Below are 18,509 nucleotides of genomic sequence, written 5' to 3' on the forward strand. Positions count from 1 at the left end.
TAACAGGAGAGGCTGGGGTTGAATAACAAAGGCGACAAGGTCTTTGAAGCTCCCAGCCACTGATGGCTCTTCCTGACCAGGGGGAAGGTGCGAACACCTCCACCCAGAAAAGGCATTGCTCTCAGCGTCAGAATGTGCAGGCACTCTTCCCAACTCAGAACACTGTCTGGTGGTAGCAGGCTTTCTCAGGCCAGTCGGTGACCACACTAAGGATGGGTATGGGATGAATAAACCTTAGTGAAACACAACTAATGGAGTGTTAACTTTCTAAAGTGATTTTATTCGCTCAGGAGTGCTTACATGAGTTTGCCCTTCCAGTGGTGAAGGACTCTTTTTTCTTACGTTTCAGGGGACCCATCTTAGGGGTCCTCTGCGTGCACTATTTAATAAATCTGACACTAGAATCAGTGCAAGTTCATTATACTGTGATGTTTGGTACCAAACATCCCATATTTCAGTGAAGCCATCACGGAGCTGGGGAATTCCCAATGACGAGTGTTCAGCCCATGTAACTCTTATTGCTTCCCTGGTCACTTACAATATCTAAGAATCGACAAGGACATTGCAGGGGCATATCTGCTGGCGCAGATATTCCCTCACAGGAGATATAGTGCACCCTGCCTTAGGGAAATGGCCTGCTAGAGGGGTGTCTTACCTACATCTCATGCAGTGTCTATGGGCATGGCACACAGGGGCATGGTACACAGTGCCATGTCGACTCCAGTTTTGTCTGCACCAAGAAACGCAGGCTGCACTAGCAGTGTGCATGTGCTTGGTGAGGGGTCCCTTAGGGAGCACAATTCGTGCTGCAGCCCTTAGGGACCCTTTTTAACAACTAGATACTTGATACCAAGGGTAGATTTTACTAGAGCCTTATATGTGAGCTAAAGAAGTGTCATTTGTGGGAAAAAAAGGTACAGTTTTAGGGAAGGAGATATGGCACAGGAGACCTAGTTGGCAGTGACCCTGTGCACTTCCAGTCGAACAACATCATTTTCCTATCAAAAGGTGGGAGCTAACCATGGCCAAAAGAGGCACTTTCCTACAGGGGGCGTTGGCACAGAATCGTTCAGAGAAATCACCGGGACCGACTGCTTCCCATCTGAATTCCAAAGGGCCACCTGGGCGCTTACAGGGTCCCATTTGCTGGTGGCCTTTCAGGAGGCCCTTGGGGGCAAATTGCTCTCTCCGTCTTTCAGAACGACAGACATTACTGTCTTGCAAAAGCCACGCCAACTGCCAGACCTACGCAATTCATATCGGCCAATCTCCTTTCTCCCCACACAGTTTAATGTGCGGGCCAGGGCTATGGCAAACAGATTAACCAAGGTTATAGGCACCCTGATTCACCCAGACCAGTCTGGCTTCACGCTGGGCAGGGCCACGCAACATAATATCCAGCGAGTGAACAATGCAATAGCTTTGTCACAACACCATCATAAGGAGAGCGCATTGTTACAGGTAGATTTTCTTAAGGCTTTCGACTCGGTTGGATAGCCATTTTTGTTTTCACTCCTGACTAAAATGAACTTTGGACCCTGGTACAGTTGTTTGCAGGTTCTCCATACAGAATTATTCGCCCAAGTGAGGGTGGGGAGGGTCACCTCCGTGCTGTTCCTTATCGAGTGGGCATCTGTCAGGGGTGCCCCTACACCACTCCTATTTGCTTTGGTGATTGAGAAATTCATGGAGTGGGCTAGAATGGATGCGCAGTTGAGGGGATTTGTGTGTGTCCGGAGTCGAGGAAAGAATCATGTTGTATGTGGATGATTTGCTCCTGTTCCTGACAGACCTTGTGACTTTGCGGTCACACACTCTACAGATGCTGCAGGTCTAATGGGACTTCTCAAGACCGCGGGTAAATGTAGGCAAATCCTTAGTCTATATAGTGGGCAATGGCGTCCCTCAGTTGTCGTGGGCAAAGGGTCTTGCAGTTTCATGAAAGGGGTTCTGATACTTGGAAGTGTATATAATCTCAGATAAGACTTGGGCACAGGAATAAAACATCCAGCCCAGCTTAACTGATTGGTGGCTGGTTTCAAGTTCTGGGCCGCTCTTCCTCTTTCCCCGTTGCGGAAATCAGATATTTTTAAAATGGTGGCCCTGCCTCGCCTGCTTTACCAACTCCCCAAATTTTGTTCCCTATTCCAGCCTCGCTCTTTATGTGCATTGATTCAATTTTGCGGGGCTTTCTGTGGATCCAGGGTTCCCCTCAAATTGTGCTACCCAAATCTTGAAATTCAACTTATGATGGTGGTATGACTTCACTGGATGTGCAATCCTATTACAGGATAACTCCTGGAAGTCCTAAAAAACTGGTGGTTTGGGTAGCCATTTGAAGTTGCACACTTGTGTAGTCATTGTTACTGTTTCTGTTGTGCCAGGTTAGCCTCTAGCCCACTCCTTGGACATTACTATGCCACCAAAAGACCCCAAAGCTAGGGTGGCCAATGCACATCTCTCCGGTACAATGGACCAATTTGTTACCAAGGTCAACAGTGTCATTGACCAAGAAATTATGTTTCTGGAGCGCCGTGTTTCCCAGGATCTTGCAGCAGCCAGGAGGTCCTCCCTGGGCTACCTTGTTAATGCACGCTCTCCTGTTCGACAAACTCCATCCCTCACAAACACAACCGGATCTGACGCGGATTTAACGGCCCAGGACTTGCCAGCCAGTGGAACGGTTGCTGTTGTCCCTGTGGAGGACCAGTCCATGGCCCTTGACTCCTTGCTATTATCCCCTTGCCCGTTGCCAACCGCCCCTAGTACAGCTCCAGAGTGTAGCACTAGGCAGCTTCGAGAACGTAATCCTGGGGCAATTCCTAAAAGCAAACAAGGGTGTCCACCCAACATCGGCAGAAAGGGCAAGTACACTAAAAGTAAGCATAAAGCGCCAAATCAAATTGGAAAATTGAATCAAACCCCTGATGCCCCTGAGCAATCTCTGCAGGTGGTTCTATCGAACAAGCCTACCCTTCAATCACACCTATCACCATCTAGGATAGCAAGCCAGGACGACGTAGGGGGGCAAAGTGAAATGGGCCAGGGAGGGACTCCAGATCCATCGTATATACACGATATACGGGATGTAATCAGGTCCTCCCTTCGCCCTGTGGAGGACAGATTACTTAAAATTGAACAACATCTAGTTAGTATTGAACGTAGCCTAGGGGGCTTGACCTTCGCACCCAATATCATTCACCACCTAGGGGCCCCAAATACATCGGTTAATCCAAGAGCAGAGAAAGTTCTGGTGGCCCCCAAAGCTTAATCAATAGCCCACTCTGAAAGTCAACCCACAACCGCAACTAACATGCCCACTCCAGCCCGTAACCATAGGAAACCCAACTCGCCTAGTATAACTCAACCGAAAGAGGCTGCTAGGTCACGGACACCTAGGTCCCCTATTAGGGCTAACATCCCCAACCTACCACCTGAAACTGCTCCTTATGTTGTAATTCTAGCAGGAGTCCCCGAACTGGCCAAAAACGAAGTTGAGTCACCCACAACCCTAAGGAACAGGGTTGTACACTGGCTTAACAAAAACAGACCATTACCGTTGCACACTAGCTCCAAAATACTCATGGTAAGAAGGGTCCCATGGGTAGGCCACCTAGCCAAGAACATAAGGGGGGAGTGCATTTTAATTAATTTTAATGACACTAAAACTGTTGAGCATATCTGCCATTGAGACATACCACCCCAGGATCATGTATCACAGCTCTCCCCTTAACATATTTTTATCCCCCTGGGCATTTCACGGAACCATGGATGGTTGTACATAGGAAAGGGAGGGGTCTCCCATTGGGGAGCTGGTCCACACCCCCATTGCCCCTAGATATTATCCCCACGGAAAATCGTTACAGCAGTCTAGAGGCTGTTGACTGACTGGAGGGTAGCAAACTTATTCTAGCCATTCCTCCGCCTTCCCCAGGTTGTCGTTCACTAGAGTCTATTACATCTTCTGACTACCCGGGCCTGGATCCACTCACCTCATTAACCATACCTAAGAGGTCCATCATTAATCCTGACCCCCTGCAAAACCATCCTCCAAGTGCTTCCACTCCCAGGGTGATCACTTCTAGTCTTTTTAAGATTGTCTCCTGGAATGTAGCTGGTCTACGTAATAAGCTAGATCTCCCTGACTGGAGTGAATTCATAGAGAAACATGACATATGCATTTTCCAGGAAACTTGGAGTGTTGAACCACTGTACAAGCCGGGGTTCTGTTGTTTCTTTATATCAGCGATTACATCTGGCCGTGGCCGTCCCTCTGGCGGTCTTATGGTCTGGATTAGGGCAGATCTCAATTTGAAGGTCACCATTGATAGCCGCTCTACGCCAGACATAATGAGACTTATCATCAAAGACACCCAGAGCTGTCCCTCTTGGGAACTTTTTAATGTCTATTCTCGTGGTACCCAAGGGGGTGCTAAGTCCTCCACCATCACAGCCCTCTCAGAAATACTTTCCACATGCCCCCCTAACTCCTATCTTCTTGTCGCTGGTGATTTTAATTGTTCTTTTGAACCGCTCGCCACAGAAGACATATTGGGCATACAAGATGAGGACACCAGATGGGGCATTCCCTTACTTTCTCTCAACACTGTAAAAAGATGGTCCCCGGCCGTAATTCAAATGAACGCCCTAGCATTAGAATTTGGCTTAAGAGCTGCCAATGGGCGTACACCTTCCGATCTAGCGGGCGCTAATACTTTCAATAGGATCGCCAGCCAAAGTAGAATCGATTACATCCTGATCGACAGGAGGGGATGGAAATTTGTCGTCGACATGATCGTAACACCATCAATCAACAGCGACCATAACCCCCTGTCCCTCAGTATGCGGGAGATTTGGCATAGACAAGATATAACCTCTCACTCTGGAATGCAAATGATGACCAAGATGCTCCAGCCCTCTAATTGCGATAGATTCCTCAAATGGTCTAAATTTGTCCTGTGCGATACAAAACTTGTCACACTGGAGAATATCCTTATTGACCATACTTCTAGGCTTTCTTCAGTATCCAAGGACATGCCTAGCCATACCAAAGTTTATGAGGAAACTATGAACTCAATCGGCACTCTGTTCCTTGACCATAGGAAAAGATCTAATCCTAGAGTTAAGCCAGAAAATGAGTGGTTTAACAAAGACTGTAGACTAAAGAAAAACAGTCTAATCTTTGCGATTAAATCTAACAACCCTGGCGAGGTCAGGCAAGCGAGGTTGCTTTACAGGCAAGCACTTACTTCCGCAAAGAAAGACTGGGAGGAACAGCGTTGGGTTTCTCTAAAACTAGCGAGCCACGCAAAAAATGGCAAGCTATTTTGGTCTATCTTGAGAAGATCTACCAACCATGCCCAGGCTCAAATCCCTAACCACATCACAGACAGGGACTGGTTCGACCATTTTAGGAACCTGTATGTGGGGGTGGAGGCTGTGGAGGATCCTTCCACCTGCCTAAGGTCCATAGCTGAACTTCCTGACCCTATTCCATTTCCAAAGATTGAGGAGAAAGAGGTTCAAATTGCCATTGATAAGATTGTATCCGCCAAGGCCCCAGGACCAGATGGCATCCCGGGAGACCTTTTCAAAGCCAACTCCGCGGGCTGGGCTACGTATTTTACAATTTTTACCAACAGCTTATTGAAGGGATCATCGGTGCCAGAGTCCTGGAAAGGTGCAGAAGTAATCCCCATTTTTAAGAAGGGCTCCAGGGGAGACCCAGCGAACTACCGCCCAATTAGCCTTATAGACTCTGGCCAGAAATTGGTCGGTAGGGTCCTCCTGGAGAGGATACATTCCTGGGTGGATGAAAAAGGGATCTTGACAAAGTTCCAGGCAGGCTTTAGGGCTTGCACCAGCACAATAGACCAAGCATTCAGGCTAATGCTTCTCTATTGGAAGACGGTAACTATCGGCAAGGGCGCCCTATATCTCGCGTTCATTGACCTCAAGACCGCCTTCGATTTGGTCCCTCGTGATCGCTTGTGGTTGATTCTGGAGGAGCTGGGAATTCCCTCCTACATTTTGAAACTTCTTATCCGGATGCACGAAGACAACTTCGCTTGTATCAGATGGGGGACCCAGGGTCAAAAAACCAATAAAATACCAGTGAACAGAGGGGTTCGCCAAGGTTGTGTCCTGGCACCAACACTTTTTACATTGTTTGTGAATGGCGTGGTCTCCTATCTGCTCGAAGTTGATGCGGACGTCCCCGCACTGGCGGGTGACAAAGTCCCCGCCCTTCTTTTTGCGGACGACACACTTTTAATTTCAAAAACACCGTCAGCTTTTACAGCGCTTCTCCTTGTTCTGCGAGCAGAGAGGTCTTGTCATTAACACAGCCAAAACCAAACTCCTCTATTTTAATCCTTCTAGATCATCCGGCTCCACCCTGACCCTAGATGGGAAACCATTGGAGCGTGTCAGGGAGTTTGATTACTTGGGGATCAGAATCTCTGACAGGCTCAAATGGCAGCCCCACATAGACAAAATGGCCCTTAATCACAAACGGGTAACTGGGGCCCTGGGAAAGGAATTCCGTGCCTCTACCACTAAACCCATTGCCCCAGTATTAAACATATACGCTGCAAAGGCGGTGGGTAGTGCTCTTTATGGCGCGGAACTATGGGGCTTCAGTTGTGTAGACACCCTTGTGACCAATGAAAACAAGTTCTTTAGAGAACTTGTATCTCTCCCTAGGGGTACCCCAACCAAACCACTTTTGAGCGACTTCGGTAGGCACTCAATTAGAGACCTAGCCACCCTTGGCCCTCTGTTATACTGGGCGCGGCTGTGGCGCACCCCTGAGCTTTCCAACTATGCCGATGGGCTCAGGGAGGTTATGAACATGCAAGGAGCGCATAAAATTGAGTGGCTTACAAATATTAAAAAACTTTTGGTCGCAATTGGCCTCACCTCTGACCGGCCTTTGGGGGCACCAATATCCAAGGAGGAAGCCAAACGAGCTTTCTGGGCATGGGTGGATGCTTCGGAACTAAGAGATCCTAACCTTGGAAGGTTGACAGAGGCATTTTACCAGCATAAATCTACTCCCCTTTTAGAACTTTACCTCGACTTTATCACCAAGCCTAAGGATAGATCTCTTTTTATTCAATTCAGATTTGGGACCCTCCCCCTTCGTGACCATACCAGCAAGTGGAATCCTCCCCATAAGACTCTTCCAGATTGTCCATTCTGTTCTGGCTCTATCGAAAATATTTCCCACTTTTTCTTCGCCTGCCCAGCCTATTCATTACCTAGAATGAAATGGCTTAGGCCTGTTTGTTTACTTCTAGGAACAAGGGATCATATTGACGCTCTGAGAATTCTTAAAACTTCTACTAACACTACTATAGTTTGCGGGGTGGCCAAATTCCTAGGTTGGGCATGGTTGATGAGACAGAGATTTATTAGTCCTAGTTAAATCCTTTTATCTTTTCTAACTTCCAAAGCTGCAATATTTAATAAATTTTTAGATATTTATTGTATACTACCCAATTGGATTTTCTTACGACATGTTTTAAAAATGTATTTGTAATTGTTTTTATGTATTTTGTTCTTTTATGACATCACATGTCGAAATAAAGCTTTGATTGATTGATTGTATCACTATTTGGGGTTGTAAGGCAGAGTTTTGGGCCCCACTGGTGCGATTGTGAGCCGGCCTGAGTGGTGACGGAGACTGCCTGCTGTGCGTTGCCATTATTGTATACTGATGTCAACGAAAATTTCAATAAAAATGTTTCGAATAAGAAAAATCCCTGTTTTCAGGCACTATGTTTTGGCAGAAAAAGTCATTTGAAATGCCCAAAGTAGTTTTGTATTTTTTGCACACTATGTTTATTTGTGCTGCACTGTAAGAATTTTGTATTGCAAAAGTGTGTGTATGACTGTTTGAATGTCCATAGTCTAAGACAAGGCGGCATGAATGATCTGATTTTGATACTGGAAACAAAGGATTTTTTCTTAAGGTTAGATGCAAGGTTTAATTATGCCTTAATATTCTATTTGTGCTACAATTTCTCTAACTGAGCATTTAACTTCATGCTTAATTGGATACTGTGGATGCACTTGCGGGCTGGACTTCATCTGCATTACATTAAGGTGAGACTGTATCCCAGCCTATACGATTGCGGTATAATGTCAGTTCTTGTGCAAGAGCCCACTCCATGACATATGCTAGTTTGGCAACTTCAGGAACAAGGATGGAGAAAGACGGCATTATTATATCTTCCCCATGTGGGACTTTTGTAACAAACTCAGGTAGCTAATCGACAGTCAAGAGAATGTCATAAGTGTTTGTTAAATTTCCCCAGAAAATTACTTTAATAGTACATGGTATGTCACCATCAATTTGGATGTCCATAGGAGTCTGTCGGGAGGGCTTTCCCCCTATTCTGGTGTTTCACCTTGAATAAATTCATTAGTTTCTCTCAAAACAAGAAACTCTTGAAGATTCTGGTGAACTATTGTGACCTCTGCTGCGCTGTCTAGCAGTGTCATTGCCTATGTTTTGTTCTGATGTAGTATACTCAATATACGTAGCATATTTAGTGGAAATACCTGACACCTTCATTTTGAAAAAAAAAAATTTGTGGAAGTTTTTTTTCCTTTATTATGATGATGTCAGACAAGAGTTGCAAGTCCTTTCTTGGTTTCACATACTCTTCTTGTCTGCGCTCTGATCGTCCTCTGTCTGAGCGTTTGTCGGGCGAGTCCTGAAAGGAACAAGAAGGACGTGTACCAGTATACTGATACTTAACAGGCTGTTTAATGGTTACACAGATTATAACGTTTGCCAGTGAACTCCAGTTGTGGAGATCCACCCTGTGTTTTTGTTTTTTCTTTACTTTTTTTGTTTGTCCCAGCATTTTTAGAAGACTCAGGTGCCTGTTTGGTATTATCCTTTTTGGAATTACCCTTAAGCTGTGGCTTATTTGGTCTGGCTCCCAAATTATCTCGACCTATAGATGTACATGTTTCAGCAATAATTGTTGTAGTTTGCGCTCTTGGTCAGCAACGGGAATCTGCGATAGACGTTGGTGTACTGCCAGTGCTGCTGCCTCCCCTTTTATATTACTCAAAATAATTAAGGCAACTGTGGCATAGTTGACAATTAATTTCATCCTCAAATCCAGGGCAGTGGCAACCCTGTATTTATTTGCAGTCTGTTTTATCACTCAGGCAAAACAGTGATAGATGGTATACCATGTGCCATGGTATATATTGCAGCTAAGACTGTGCCCCAGTTTGCACATTCATCCACTGAGAAAAACATCCCTAGTGGTAGGCACATTGTGAGAATTCTATGTTTGTCTTGGGGTCCCGTATAGGGAAACACTGCTTCAAGCTGGTTTGTTTTTTTTTGCAATCCAGAACAGAATTGCTTTGCTAGTTACTGGACTAACTGCAGGCACTGCTAAATGTGTCTGTGCTGCTGGAATGGCCCTTGCTGGGTGTGCTATTATTGTTTGCATAAAGGACTGCGTTACATTTCCGTAAAGTCTAACTAGACCTGTGTAAAGAGCAAGGAGGTCTGCAATATATAATAGTGTTAATGTTGGGTATGGTGTATAGCTTGCCAGGACTGGCCAGGTTGCTCCCTCATTGCTGAGGGGTCCCAGTCTTACATTGCTTGGTTTATGTGGTAGGGCACCTTGGAACCAATTCTGATGTTCCTGAAATATTAATGGTATTTCTAAATCCTCATCATCCTTGTATTGGGCTGGTAATACAGCTGGAGTGTATGTGTAGAATGTTTTAAAGGGTACAAGCTTGAACAACCTTCAGACAGAAATAGGAGTTCCCTATTTAGCTGAGGAGCATTAATCCCTAACAGCACAAACTTCTCCATAGAAGGTGAATTGGGACCGTAGGCACATGCAAGAACTACTCAAGAGACCCATTAAATAAATACCCAACCTAGAACGCTGGTGGTGTCCAATAGGAACCTGACAAAACATGGTTGAATTGGAGTGTGTTCTTTGTAGAATTGTTGGAATGTTGAAAGATGTTAATGGTTGAAGTTATTTCTGAATTTATTTAATACCCTAACCTGGGACAACATACTCATTTAACCATAATTTCATTAGCTTTTCCATCTCTTGTCACAAGGTATCCAATAAATGCAATCTATTCTCTGGTATTTATTTGAACGCTTATCATTGTAATGATCATCTTTTTTAAGAAAGGATGCACGTATATGTAAACATTGTAGTCTATTTTATATAGTCTCTGGTATTTTTTAAAACAATAGTGAGGTTGGGATTTTTTTCATGCTTTTTTATAATAATAATAACTATATGTTCTATTCTTTTTTTAATGTATTAAATAGTTATATTAATGAGTTAGTGTGCTGTAATCAATTTATATTTTTATTTTACATCAAAATATTTTAGATATTTTTGTTCCATTCTTTTTTTAATGTATTAAATAGTTATATTAATGAGTTAGTGTGCTGTAATCAATTTATATTTTTATTTTACATCAAAATATTTCAGATATTTTTGTAATAATAATTCAAATGTATTATGTTTCTCAATACCATATGGAGATCTCATTCCCAGTGGTGGACACCTCTGCCTATATGTTAAAATCTACCAGTATTAACTTTACACTTGTAAATACTGTTCTAGCAGGTTCCATCCCCTGTTATGAATGGGTGGAGACATGCAAGTCTGAACCTGTTAGTAAATTTACAATTGAAAATGGTGAATAGCAAAAAAGTGTAAAGTTACTACGCAGTGCAGTAGTAAATTTACACATTAGAAAATCTACATCCCTACATTTACCTTTGTCATTAAGGCCCTAAGTTTATATTTTAAAGAGGGTATTTGTTATGTTTAATTGTATTTGTGCATGCTAACAGCTTTCACAAAAGCAATGCCACCTCCAAGGAGGTGGGTCTGAAGAGGGGACTTTAAACTGTGGGCTTGAGTTCATACAGTAGTGACCAGAGCTTGCATGGTCAAATGCTCGCGTCATAGCCTTTGCTCTGGTGGAATGAGCCCTAAGACTCTTGGAAGGGCAATTTTGGACCATTACAATCCACTAAGGATCTGCCATGGATTCAACCAGTGTAGCCTCCCTTCCTCCTTAGAGGAATGTGGCAGAGAGAAGAACATAGGCAGTGTGATGTACTGCCTCACATGAAAGGGTAATACAAAAGGATGCACGAGTCCTAAGTACCAAATTGTCAGGCAGCAATGTAATGGAAGCAAGCTGGACTGACTAACCATACAGCTTGCTATCTCAACACACAAAAGTAATTGCAATGAGGAACGTGGTCTGCAGAGTTTTAAATCTTAGGGAACAGCTAAGAAGAGGCTTGAATGGAGCTAATGTGAAGTGTGCTGGAATTAAATTGAGATACCACTATGGCACAATAAAGAGGACAGGGGCAAACATACAAAATCCCATCAAGAAACTCATCACAATGTGTGATTTCCATAAAGAGGGCTGATCTGGCAAAAGGTTGAAGGCTGACAAGTAACCGTTAACACTGCCCACAGCAAAGCATTGCTGTTCCAAAGACAGTTCTAACAAAAAGACATCAGACAACCTACTGCACAGGGCTAATCCACTTCTCCTTGCATCAGGTAATGAACTTGGATAAACGACTAGAGTGTGAAAGTTCAACAAGCAGACAAAATGACATCTAGCACTTCTGAAATCAAAACATCTCAGCTGCTTTAGCTCTATCTCCACCCACGGAGATGTTGGTTGCACAGGTTTGAGTGTAACACCCTTCCCAGTTTTTGGTACAGCAGGGCGTCGCACAGAAGATGCTGAAGTCTCGGGTAGATCCGACGGTCAGAAGTTTTGATCACCATATCATCCCGGCCCAAACTGGAGCTACTAGAATAAGCTACACTTAGTTCCATGTGACTTTCTTAGGGCCCGTGGAATTAACAGCAGAGGTAGAAATGCATAAAAGCGGCGAGAATTCCAATGAAGGTTGGAGGCATCTCCTAGAAACACACAAGGAGGCACTCTAGAGTGTAAAAGGTGGGAAATTGACTTTTGTGAGGCAATGAAGAGATCAATCGAGATCACACCTCATCAAGCAAGTTACCCTATGGCATCTCTGGCTGCACCCCTATTTAAACATTGTGGTACATAATTTATCATTGACTGAACTAATGTTCTAAGCAATAAAGAGTAAAATTTCATTTTAAACATGGCAATATTTTATTTAATGTACTTCTGCAGGGGCTCTACAAACTCATGATACTATTTGTTTTGCTAGAGTTGGCAGTGAAGAGCAGACCTATTTACTTCCTAGCGATTTTGAGGCCTCACTATAGTGTTTCTGTTGTTCGTGTCTAATGTATGTAATTTACATTTGTGCATAGAAAAATCTAGTTCAAAAAATGCCATTCCAAAGGTTATGTAACCATCTATCTACATGAAATAGGTATGCAAGATTGTAAGCACTGTGCAGCTCAGCTCTGTTGGAACAGCCAGCCTGATAAAAACAGCTGATAAGATCCAGGGTTCTGTTCAGATGCACAAACATTGGCTTTAATAGATAGTCATTGTCAAACCTCTAAGCTGAAAAACACTTTCTTGGAGAGTGAGACAGACCCTGTTTTCTTCTCAGTTGTGTTTCTTGAATTGTCTGAACAAAGAATTGTTTAGAGGTGCAGATTACAACCACATTGAGATAGGGCCATGGCAACTTTGTTTTGCATTTTGTATGTTTTCAAGGCTGCAATGGACCTTGGGAAGGCATATGGGTGCTTTCTCCACAAAAAGCAATAGCCCATGGTTTCCTCTATGGAGCATTGCCCAGTACAAGTAGATTATCGGGCACAGTACTGAAATGTAATGGTATAACTGAACACCTAGAGAATGATCCCACACTCACAGTATCCCTAGATGGTGGAGAGCTAAATTGGAATTCTGGGGCTGTGGCAGGAGAAAGCAATAAAATATGACAAATATGGTGGACATAAATGTCATGGTGTGAAGTGTGTTTCACTTATTACTTTAATGGGTGGTTTGTCAAACTGAACGGGGTTCCAGTAAAAACTGAAATGCATTTTACCTTGACCATTGTTTCCAACGTTTAGTACTGTAGATTCACATGATCTGCAAAATCCTACCATCCATTGTTAGGTGGAGGTGTTGCAAGTTGCTTTCTTTTTCAAATAAAAGATTTCAAGGCGATTCGTGATACCTCCCTCGAAACCCACAATGCACAGGAAACAAGAATTCACCTTAAATTATTTTTTATCCCATCAGGTTTGGACGTATCTATGAGTGCTCTAGCTCAGTTATCTGCTTGGGATGTGATGAGGACTACCCCATCCACGAGAAGAAAAGGCTTTAAAAAATTGGCAACATTGAGGTAGGGTTGTTTGGCCCACCCAAAAAATTGTGTCAGGGAGAAATGCTGATTCCCTGCAAAGTAGCAGTCTCAGGGAGAGGTTTCCACTTCGCACTACCCTCAACTTGGCTACCTCAAGGAGTGATGTGAAATTCCCATACAATGGTAAGGAAACAGAACCCCACAATGGTAGCATTCACAGGGGCAAGGCACCCTCCATATAAAAAAGAGTAGGTTTGGGGGTTTACCCCAAAACAAAAGACACACATACAATACATATTGATATTTGTACATTATATGTAAATTTGACATTATTTGTTTTTGTATAATTTCTATATAAACACATACATGTATAGATATGTGAATATGGAAGCTATATAAATTAAATAATGGCAAATTTTAAATTACATTTTCAGAAAAAATGTACTTCAATTAAAACCAAATAACAACAAGGTAACTTGGAATTAAAACTAAATGAAACAATATATTAGAATAACTATAAAGTAACAAAAAATGTAAAACTTAAATTCATTTTAAATCAAACATATGTAAATTTATATCCATTAAAAAGATTCTTACCTTCAATGAAGCAAAATAAAAACACTCTCAATGTAAAACCACTCTTGTTGTAAAGACTCCCGAAGTAGTTACCACAATGTAACGGCTCCCATTGTTAAGGTATACAAAGTGAAAAATATGTTTGCCAATAAGCTGAATATGTGCCTCTGGGAATGAGTCTATTGGGATTAGAGAGGTCACCATAGGGCCCATATCTCATGTGAATGATTAACAGTGTAGACCGCTCAGCCTTCCACAGGGCTTGGTCGCCCCACTCACTGCTGCCGCTCCTGCCTTGCCCTTTGCCGCCTCCTGCCTGCAGATTCCCCCGTCCTTCGCTCGCTGCCCTCTGCTTCTTCGAGTTTCCCGCCGCTGCCTCCCTGCGGCCCCGGCCCCCTGTGATTCCATTCGCCGCCCCGCTCCCGCCACCCAGCTGCTCCTCCCTCCCGGCTCCTTACTTAAGGGGACCGTAGGGGACCACAGAGTGTGACCGCTCAGCCTTCCACAGGGCTTGGTCGCCCCACTCACTGCTGCCACTCCTGCCTTGCCTTTTGCCTCCTCCTGCCTGCAGATTCCCCCGTCCTTCGCTCGCTGCCCGCTGCTTCTTCGAGTTTCCCGCCGCTGCCTCCCTGCGGCCCCGCCCGCCTGTGATTCCATTCGCCGCCCCGCTCCTGCCACCCAGCTGCTCCTCCCTCCCGGCTCCTTACTTATGACGCCCCTAGAGCAACCCCGCAGCGGACGCGCGAAGCGGGAGCGCCGATTGTGCGCCGAAGGTGCGCCAAAGGTAAGCCCGTCTGTGCCCGTCCGCACCTGGACCGTGCCCTGCGCCAGACCCCCTGGTTCTCGTCGCCGCCAGCGCACCCGACTCACCTACGACGCTACAACCCTCCTCGCACTCAACGCCGGACGACAAAACAACGCCTGCCACCACGCCACCCCGAGACGCACCCACGGATCCTTCTCCTGCCACGCCTGCCGATTCTCCTGCCTCCGTCCCTGCACCGCACCAGCCAAACCGAGCCCCAGCAACAACCATCTGAAGTGCATCCTGCTCAACACCCGCTCCATCCACCGACATGCCGTCGAACTCTGGAACCTCCTCGACTCAACATCACCAGACATCGCCTTCCTGACGGAAACCTGGACGAACGCCTCCTCAGCGCCCGACATCGCCTTAGCCATCCCGGACGGCTACAAGATCACCAGGAAGGACCGCATCAACCAGACGGGAGGAGGCATCGCCATCGCCCACAAGAACACCATCCGCATCACAACCAACTCAGATGACACCCTCACCTCCGCCGAACACCTCCACTTCCAGATACACACCGACCCCAAGACCACTCTCAGAGGCACCCTCATCTACAGACCACCGGGACCACGCACACAAATCAGCGAAGCCATCACTGATTTAGTCAGCCCACACACCATCAACTCCACCGACTACATCCTCCTGGGGGATCTCAACTTCCACCTGGAGAACAACAAGGACCGCAACACCGTCGCCCTGCTGGACAACCTCGCCAACCTCGGACTCAAGCAACTGGTAACCACCCCCACCCACTACGCCGGCCACACGCTTGACCCAGTCTTCTCATCCAGCAAGCACGTCGCCTTCAGCCACTCCACCAAACTCCAGTGGACCGACCACAGCTGCGTCCACTTCAGCTTCAGAAAAACGACGACCCACCACCGCCCGCAACAACCCCCTCGTAGGAACTGCAACAAGACCACAATCGACCAGCTCACCACCTTCCTCAGCCAGAACCCCCCCACCAGCTCAATGGACCCCAACGAAGCCGCCAACAACCTCACTGAATGGATCACCAACTGCGCAGACGCCCTTGCACCACTGAAGAACCCCCCCAGCAGACGCGGCAGCAAGATAACCTCCTGGTTCACGGACGAACTCATCACCTCCAGGAAGAACTGCCGCTCCCTGGAGAATACCTGGCGCACCAACCAGACCACAGACAACATGACTGCCCTCAAACACGCCACCCGCAAACACCACCAACTGATCCGCGCCACAAAGAAGACAGCCTTCAAGGAACGACTGGACAACAACACCCACAACAGCAAAGAACTCTTCACCATCGTCAAAGAGCTCTCCAACCCCGACGCCGGAAACAACGACATCACTCCCTCGCAAGACCTCTGCGACTCTCTCGCAGCCTTCTTCCACGACAAGATAGCCGACATACACAACAGCTTCGGCCCTCCAACCACGAACCCCACCACCGAACCGACGCCCCCCACAGCCACCCTCCGCACCTGGACCCCGGTCAGCACCGAAGACACAACTCGCACGATGAACACCATCCACTCCGGATCGCCCACGGACCCCTGTCCACACCACATCTTCAACTCGGCCTACCACATCATCGCACCCCACCTCCGCGACATCATGAACGCCTCCTTCAACACTGCCACCTTCCCGGATTGCTGGAAACACGCCGAGTTCAGCGCCCTGCTGAAGAAACCTACAGCAGACCCCACAGACCTCAAGAACTTCCGCCCCATCTCGCTCCTTCCGTTTCCTGCCAAAGTCATCGAGAAGACCATCAACAGACAGCTAGCCGCCTTCCTTGAGACCAACTGCTCCCTCGACCACACGCAGTCCGGCTTCCGAGCCAACCACAGCACGGAGACCGCCCTCATCGCAGCCACAGACGACATCAGATCCCTACTGGACAACGGGGAAACAGCGGCCCTCATCCTCCTGGACCTCTCCGCAGCATTCGACACCGTCTGCCACCGCACCCTGGTACAACGCCTGAACAACACCGGAATCCAGGGGAAGGCCCTAGAGTGGATCACCTCATTCCTCGCTGGAAGAAGCCAGAGAGTCCACCTCCCCCGTTCCGGTCAACGGCCACTGAAGTCATCTGCGGCGTCCCCCAGGGGTCATCGCTCAGCCCCACCCTCCCACCCTCTTCAATGTCTACATGAGCCCCCTCGCAGCCATCGCACGCCAACACAACCTCAAGATCATCACCTACGCCGATGACACCCAGCTGATCCTCTCCCTCACCAACGACCCGGACACCGCCAGAGCCAGCCTACACGAAGGGATGAAAGACATCTCCGAATGGATGAAGAACAGCCGCCTGAAACTGAACTCAGACAAGACGGAGGTTCTCATCCTGGGGTCATCACCCTCCGCCTGGGACGACTCCTGGTGGCCCCCTGTCCTGGGCGCCACCCCCAAGCCTACGGACCCCGCACGCAACCTGGGCTTCATCCTGGACTCCTCCCTCTCAATGTCCAGACAAGTCAACGCCGTCTCGTCTTCGTGCTTCAACACCCTGCGCATGCTTCGAAAGATCTTCCGGTGGATCCCCACCGAGACCAGGAAGACGGTCACCCAGGCCCTCGTCACCAGCCGGCTGGACTACGGGAACAACCTCTACGCCGGCACCACCACCAATATCCAGAAGAAACTCCAACGGATCCAGAACGCCTCAGCTCGACTCGTCCTGGACATCCCCCGCCACAGCCACATCTCCGGACATCTGAGAGACCTCCACTGGCTCCCCGTCAACAAAAGGATCACGTTCAGACTCCTCACCCACAAGGCCCTCCACGACCTGGGCCCCAAGTACCTCAACAACCGCCTGACCTTCCACCAGCCCACCCGCCAGCTCCGATCTGCAAGCCTCGCTCTCGCCACCGTTCCACGCATCCACAGAGCCACCGCCAGAGGAAGATCCTTCTCCTACCTGGCGGCCAAGACATGGAACTCCCTCCCCATCCACCTCCAGACAACCCAGGACCATCTCGCCTTCAGGAAGCAACTCAAGACCTGGCTGTTCGAGCAGTAACATTCCCCCCCCCAGCGCCTTGACACCCTCCAGGTGAGTAGTGAGCTATACAAATGCCGTTGATTGATTGATTGACCATGGGTAGGGTGAACATGACAATTTCAATGCAAGGTCAGGGGGCAATGTCTTATGTGTACTCCTCCTTATATTAAAACCCACATAAGCAATAAACACAATGGAGCCCTTTATGACATGTCATGATGTCATACTACATACGTCCACCACACCAGTCCATTAGTTATTGGTGCTCCCAAGCCAAGGTAAGTATTTACCTCCATCATATAAGCTATCTGCCTCTCTTTTGGTGTTTTCTTCATTTCTCTATGTACGCCTTCTCACGCTCCAGATAGACGTTGTCAGCAGCCTTTAGAAATGCTCTTCCTCCACACGTGCCAACTCTAACTTCGTAAAGAACAAGTAATTCTACACATTCACTCTATGACTTCCATTTATATATTATGACAATAGATAACAATTTTAACTTTCCAAATTGTATCAGATACTCACGAAAAATGAACAGTCAAACAGAACCTCCAATCTAAAAAAAAGCAAAGTAGCTACTCACTGTCTTTAATTATTTGATTCCTTTTGAGCTAACATGGACTTTAATTAGTTGTAATACATGGCGAGTCTCCACATAGTCTCAAAAGCAAAATAAAGGCGCCTGATGTGCTAAGGATAAGAGAAGACAAGGGGACAAATATTTGAAGTCATCAGAGGTCACAGGGTGTGTTGTTGTCAATTCCTCTTCCCCATGACATTTCATGAAACAACTCCGATGCACATTGAGA

The 18,509-nt window shown here is 46.6% G+C and overlaps 1 protein-coding gene across 12 annotated transcripts in view; it reads right to left on the reverse strand.

The window, feature by feature from the left end:
• The window catches only part of SYK (spleen associated tyrosine kinase), a 430,546-nt gene that overhangs the window by 73,641 nt on the left and 338,396 nt on the right, over window positions 1–18,509 (reverse strand). The gene's annotated exons all lie outside the window — the stretch shown is intronic.

The sequence above is a fragment of the Triturus cristatus genome, chromosome 2_1 (assembly GCF_964204655.1).
Source record: "Triturus cristatus chromosome 2_1, aTriCri1.1, whole genome shotgun sequence".
In the NCBI taxonomy this organism is placed as follows: Eukaryota; Metazoa; Chordata; class Amphibia; order Caudata; family Salamandridae; genus Triturus; species Triturus cristatus.